Here is an 8,023-nt window from a genome sequence, read left to right as displayed (position 1 = left end):
ATTCGGTTATAATGGATAAATGCTAAGAAGATAGTGTTTTTATGTTTTGGATAGAAATATTAGAAAGGTGAAAATGAGCTAGCTAAATAGATATTGGTGAACTTAAATGATGGTATGAACAAATGTGGAGCTTTTGATAGTTTTTAGAAGTATTCGGTCAAGGTGTTTATGTGTTGAAACTTTGTGTTAAATGACAAAGTGATGTGCAATTGTTATTTTGGTAGTAATAATGCCGAAAGTGAAAAGATTGTTAAGGAATTATGGTTTAAATATTTAGTGAAGATGATATTCGGCTTGTTAGTATGTGAATAAATTATTTAAAGTATAAACTTTATATGTATGCTAAAAATTTATATGCATTCGGCCTTGAGACATTAGATAAACTTTAGTTGAAGATTCAATGTCTTGAACAACGATGGTTATAAGATGAAATGGAAATTATTAAATTTATATATATATGTGAGTAATTAGCAATGAGTGGTTACCGTATGTACATATATATAAATATAGGTGTTTTATTGAAATATTGATTGGGTTATGGATAGTAATATGGTATTAGGTGAACAATAGCCGAATGGCTTAAAAGCCTAAGGTGAAAAAAAAATCAAATTTTAGCCGTGTGATTCTCGTGATATGAAATCATTAATATTATGGGATATAACTAACTAGCAATGTAATTAAATTAGTTAATTTATTTATTTTAGCTCAAGAACCCAAAGGAGGGGAATCAAGCAAGGGCAAAGCAAAGAATATCGAGTAGCCGATTGCAACCGTTTCATCTAAAACGATGTAAGTCTATAAGCAATTAAACTTGGTTATTTTATACATAATTGGTGTATGCATATCGTGAAAGAATTACTCTCATTTATGTATTCTTTTGATTGAAAGGCATGTGACCGATTATACTTAGTTAACTGAATAAATCACTTGTTTAAACGAAATGATTTTGGCACTATGTGTGCGAATTTGAATGGCATTATGTGTGCGAATTTGTATGGCACTATGTGTTCGGATTTGTATTGTAACACCCCGAACCCGAGACCATCGCCGGTGTCGGACACGAGGGGTTAACAAGCCAAGTTCACATGTTTTGCCCACCAATTTGACATTTCCAGTCAGGCTGAAAAACTGCATCACCGTCGCCTTAAAAATCATATCTCAAGTTTCAAAACTCGGAAACTGGTTTCGTTAATTTTCCCTGAATTTAGACTCATATATCCATCCATGGATTTATTTCTAGAATTTTTGGTTTGGCCAATTGGTACAGTTTATTAGTTAAATTCACCCATGTTACAGGGATCGACTGCTCTGACCTTCGCGCGTTATAACTTGAATATCTCTCTGTACAGGGCTTTAATACTGGTGCCGTTTGTTTCTAATGAAACTAGACTCAAAATGGAATCTGTACATATAAGGCACGACTCCTAATTCTTTCTGGATAATTTATAGTAAATTTTTAAAGTTGCTACAGGGGACCCAGAAACCGTTCTGGGCCTGTCTCACAATAGCTTTAATATCTCTTAACATGTAACTCCTATGACCATTTCGTTTCTTCCATATGAAAATAGACTCATCAAGGTTCATTTACATAGCTTATTCACTATTTAATACCATTCCTACAAATTTTGGTGATTTTTCACATTCACATCACTGCAGCTGTCAGCATCTGTTTTTAAGGTAGGTCTTACCTATTTTGTAGTCTCCATGAACCAACTAGTCTTGCCATACATAGGTTCATATATGATCATTTTAACCATACCAATGGCTGATCATGTGACCAACACTCCCATTTCCAATTCATAATCACATCATGACACCATATATATACATACAAACCAAAAATAGTCCAAGTTCATGCTTCCTTTTACGAGCCATTTTCGCATGGCCGTATACATATACATCACCACTTTTTTAAACCAACAAGGGGTAGTCCTATACATGTCATTTCAAAGTTTAAACAAAATTTATACCAAAATAGAGGCGTTGATAGTGTGGATGACTTCGACTTTATTGATCCCGAATCCGATTGCTATCGAGCGAAATCTATAAAACAGAGAGCCAAAGTAACGGGGTAAGCATTTTTATGCTTAGTAAGTCTCAAGGAATATAATCAACTCTAATTACAGCAATACATTCACATAGCCAAATGCATCATTTCATTAATACACATTCTTACTTCACACTTCATCATTATATACTTTCACAAAGTATCAATCAATTCAATAACTGAAATTCATTAGTCGATTGAGCGAATGTTGCTCAAACATGTCGACTTTCCAATGCACAAATAAACGTACCTTATTCTTTGGGCTTCTCGAGTGTACTAATTGAATTTATTACAGCAACCAACACTCACCTCCAGCCCAAGATTCTTGAATATAACCGGATATAAGCATGTGCACAAATGCCTTGGTCTTAGCCCGTTAGAATGACTTCGCACGAATGCCTTGGTCTTAGCCCGGATATAGCCGCTAGCACAATTGCCTTGGTCTTAACCCGGATATAATTTCCAGCATAATTGTCTTGGGCTTAGCCGGATATCATTCAATTTCTCATGCACACATACATCAATAATCATTGGACATACATATTTCATTTTCAGTTACTAAGGCTCAAACACAATTATAATCATTAGCATAATCGCCTTGGGACTTAGCCCGGTAGAATTGAATACTCATACACACATAAATCAATAATCAATACATCCATATTTCATTCCACATAATTCAATTAAGGTCACTTCTTGAGGACTTACCTCGGATGTTGTCGAACGGCTTTTACGGCTATTCGATCACTTTTTCCTTCCCTTGTCCAATTGTGGCCCTCTTAGCTCTTGAGCTAATTCAAACAAATTCAATCTATTAAAACCTCATTGTGCTAGCTTATGGCGAATATGACAAGGAGTTTAAATGGTCATATGGCCACTCTTTAGCTTGAATACACAATGGTCATGCACATTTTATACTACATCAAGCAATTCAATACAATTTATTCGAGCATCAAGGAAAAGCTAAGGCCTTCAATAGGCTACCCAAGGCGAATATTCATGTACATGTTGAGGCCAATTATGCACTTAATACCTCACAAAAACAGCATGCATTTTACTAGTTAATGCTTTGCATATTGTTGCTCAAAACTTATAATATAGCATCAAGCACTCATATGTGTGCTAGGCGAATGTGCTTGCAATTTCACATTCATTCTTCAACATCTTCTTCTTTAAACAAACATATTCATCACTTAGTTCATAACCAAACATCATGTGCAAACATATATATACATATATGAGCATGGCGAATTTCAAGGTGTCCATAGCCATCCAAAACACAAATTTTAACTAACATGCAAGAAGCATGAACCATGCTTATGAATGCATCATGGCGAATATGACAATCATGCTCCTTTTCAACTTCAATCATGATTAAACAAAAGAAAACTCAAAATCTTACTCAAGAGTAGACAATCCATCATTGCATGCATCATCATCAAGCTTTACACTTAGCATGCAATGGCTTTATCACCATAACAACTTTGGCGGATACCATTTCCATGGCATAACAAAGATTTGAGCCATGGCTAACATGCACATCAAGTTAGCAACCAAAACATGCATGAAACTCCTAACACAACCTCATACATACCTTAATCTTGATGCAAACTTAGCCGAATCTCCTTCTAGATCTCTTCCAACCCAAGCATGAAGCAAAAATCCTCCCCTTTTTCCTTAGTATTTTCGCCAAGAAGTGAAAATAGATGAACAAATTTTTTCTTTTCTTTCTTTAGGATATTCGCCAAGGGCTATGGAGAAAGATGAACACTTTTTTTTTTTTTTGTTTCTCATCCTACTAACATTAATTTTTTTCCATACTCTTATTTTATTATTTCTAACATCCACCACTAGCAAAACATGTTTAAGACATGTTTTCTTTTGCCCATATTCATCACCATGGCCGCCACTTCCCTCTCTTTGGGTAAATTGACATGCAAAACCATACTTTTGCATGCATGCACTATTAGACCTTTGAAGATTGGCCTATCACCTTTCAACAATGTTTCATATAAGTCCATCTAAATAAATTCACATGGAAATGATCAAACTAATGCATGCAACTTTCACACATGCATTTGCTAACATCATAAACATAGAATATAACTTCTAATTACTTATAAGACTCGGTTTAACGGTCCCGACACCACTTCCGACTAGGGTCAAATTAGGGACGCCACAACTCTCCCCCACTTAAGAAATTTTTGTCCCCGAAAATCTTACCGGTAAATAGGTTTGGATATCGCTCTTTCATAGAGTTCTCGGTCTCCCAAGTAGCTTCTTCTATCCCGTGCTTGAGCCATAACACTTTCACTAGCGGAACCCGTTTGTTTCGCAATTCTTTCACTTCCGTGATAGGATACGGATCGGTTCTTCCTCATAACTCATATTAGCTTGAATTTCAATTTCGATGGACTAATCACGTGCGATGGATCGGATCTATAGCGTCAAGCATCGAAACATGAAAGACATCGTGAACCTTTTTGAGTTCGGGGCAAAATCAAACGATATGCCATCGGACCGACTCGCTTCGGATATCTCATATGGCCCAATGAACCTCGGGCTCACTTGCCCTTACGGTAGAATCTGAGTATCTTTTTCCAAGGCGATACCTTGAGAAACACTTTATCACCCACCGATACTCGATATCCTTACGCTTCATATCCACGCATTTACTTCTCGACGATCGGAGGCTATCTTCGACTTTCACGGATTACTTTCACTTTCATTCAGCATCTCTAATCAAATCCACCCCAAAATCTTGCTTTCACCGAGCTCGGTCAAAACAATGGTGTACGGCATTTACGACCGCACAAGGCCTCGTAGGGTGCCATCTTAATACTTGATTGAAAGTTTGTTGTTGTGGCGAATTCAATCAACGGCAAATACCGCTTCCCATGAACCACTAAACTCGAGGACGCAACATCTTAACATATCCTCAAGTATCCGAATTATCCGCTCGGATTGACCATCGGTTTGGGGGTGAAAGGCGGTCTGAAATGCAACTTGGTACCCAAAGCTTCTTGCAACTTTTTCCAAAATCGCGAGGTAAATCTCGGATCTCTATCCGACACGATGGAAATAGGCACCCGTGTAATCTCACAACTGAGAAACGTACAATTCGGCTAATTTGTCCATTGAAAATCCGTGCGTCACGGGGACAAAGTGGGCCGACTTAGTCAATCTATCTACCACGACCCAAACCGCATCCTTCTTACTTGTCGACAATGGCGGTCCGGATACAAAGTCCATTGTGACTCGATCCCATTTCCACTCGGGTATCGTGATTGGTCAAGTAATCTCAAGGCACCGATGTTCCGCTTTCACTTGTTGACATATTAAACATCTCAAACAAAGTCGGAGATGTCTCGCTTCATACCATGCCACCAAAACCGACGTTTCAAATCATTGTACATCTTCGTACTCCCCGGGTGGATTGCCATTCGGCTACAATGGGCTTCATTCAGAATTATCGAAATGAGTTCCGAATTCTTTGGAACACACAGACGACTTTTGAACCTCAAACAATCGTCATCGTCGATTTGAAATTCCGAGTCCTTGTTCGAACACACTCAGCCCCTTTTGCAGCCAACTCGTCGTCGACTTTCTTGAGCTTCTCGAATTTGATGTATCAATAGTGGTTTGGCTTTCAATTCAGCTACTAACACACTATCGATCGAATGCATAAGTGCACGCTCATCGCTCAGAAGCGAATAATGATTTACGACTCAAGGCATCCGCAACCACATTCGCCTTTCCCGGTGATAGTCAATGACCAGCTCATAATCCTTTAACAGATTCGAGCCAACGTCTTTGTCGCAGATTTAAGTCTCTTTGGGTCATCAAATATTTGAGACTTTTGTGATCCGAGTACACATGGCACCTTTCACCAAATAAGTAATGTCGCCAAATCTTTAAGGCGAATACGATGGCAGCCAATTCGAGATCATGGGTCGGATAATTTTTCTCGTGTGGCTTTAATTGCCTCGACGCATAGGCCACAACTCGACCTTCTTGCATCAATACACAACCTAACCCAAGTAGGGAGGCGTCGCTATAGATGACAAACTCTTTGCCGGACTCGGGTTGCACTAGAATTGGGGCTTCACTCAAATAAGTTTTCATTGATCAAAACTTTTTGGCATTTCTCAATCCATTTGAACTTAACATCCTTTTGGAGTAGCCGTCATCGGCGTGGCTATCGTTGAGAAGCCTTTACAAATCGTCGGTAATAACCTAAGCAAGCCCCAAAAAGCTCGAACCTCAAGAATATTTCTCGAGGCTTCCAATTAAGTATGGCTGAAATTTTATTCGGTCGACTCGAATACCCGTCAGATACCACATGACCCAAGAAGCTAACCTCTCTTAACGAAACTCACACTTGCTTGAACTTAGCATATAATTGCTTATCCGTAAGATTTGCAAAGACTAACCGCAGATGTTCAAAGATGTTCGGTCTCATTTCTTGAATAGACCAAGATGTCATCAATGAACACGACTACGAATCGATCCAAATATGGTCCAAGATCCGATTCATTAAATCCATAAATACCGCAGGGCATTAGTGAGCCCAAACGGCATCACTAGGAACTCATAGTGACCATATCTCGCTCAAGGCGCCTTGGGTACGTCCGAATCTCGGATTCGCAATTGATAATAGCCCGATCTCAAATCTATTTTCGAGAACACCGAGGCTCCTTCAGCTTGATCGAACAAGTCATCAATACGTGGCAACGGATATTTGTTCCTTATCGCCGCTTTATTAAGTCGACGATAGTCGATGCACACCGCATGGTTCCATCCTTCTTCTTCACGAACAACACCGGCGCACCCCAAGGCGAAAAACTCGGCGAGCAAAACCTCTATCCACCAATTCTTGCAACGAGCTTTCAACTCCTTTAATTCCGTTGGTGCCATACGATACGGAGCTATCGAAATTGAGTGGTACCGGTACCAATTCGATGCCAAATTCTATTTCTCGAGCAGTGGTAAACCCAATTCTTCGGGAAAACATCCGGTATTCACAAACCACGCACACGATTCGGGTTTCTTTTCGATTCCTTGTCATCGAAAGCACGACGCAAGGTACGCTTCGCACCCTTTTCTTACATATTTACGGGCCAACATCGCGATATTACATTTGGCAACCCTTTAAGTCCAGAGACTCAACCCGAATTATTTCATTATTCGCAGACCTCAAATCGATAGTCTTGCTCTTGCAATTTACAATCGCATCGTGCATGGTCAACCAATCCAAACCAAGAATAACGTCGAACTCATCGAACGGCAAAAGCATCAAGTCCGCCGAAAACAAGAACCTCGGAACACTAGGGGACTTTTCTTGCACACTTTGTTGACAAGCACGTAATGACCCAAGGGTTTGACACCGAATTACAAACTCGAGAGACTCAATAGGCAAAGTCTTCTTGGATGCTAAGGTTTCACATATATATGAATGAGTAGAACCAGGGTCAATCAAAGCAATCACATTTGTATTGAAAAGAGTGAAAGTACCAAGAATGACATCCGGAGAGGCAAGATCCTCACGTGCGCAGAAGGCATAAGTCCTTGCGAGAGCACGAGCCTCGATCCGATGGTAGCATCTCTAGATCCTCTCGACCACCACCGACATTGCCCATATTTCTAGGTGGCCTACCTCGGCGATGGTAGCACCCGGTTTCCACTCGACTTACATTCTGCTCATGCATCCTCGGGCAATCCTTCATAAAGTGGTCGGCCGACCCACACTTATAGCAGGAGCGATCACGAAACCAACAGCTCCCCGAATGCCATTTGCCACAATGTGGACACTCCGCCCTCTCTCGGCGATCATTTCCACCACTAGCGATCGAAGTGACTCGTGTGGTCACAGGAGGTCGATCGCGTCCTCGTCTAGAAAAGCCCGAAACGCCTCTAGACCGGCTCGCATCATCTCGAAATCTCTTTGATGCTTGTTGAAGAGACTTTCCGAGGACC

The sequence above is a fragment of the Gossypium arboreum genome, chromosome 3, assembly GCF_025698485.1.
Source record: "Gossypium arboreum isolate Shixiya-1 chromosome 3, ASM2569848v2, whole genome shotgun sequence".
NCBI lineage: Eukaryota > Viridiplantae > Streptophyta > Magnoliopsida > Malvales > Malvaceae > Gossypium > Gossypium arboreum.
The sequence above is the reverse complement of the archived record's forward strand: the minus strand, read 5'-3'. Positions refer to the sequence as shown.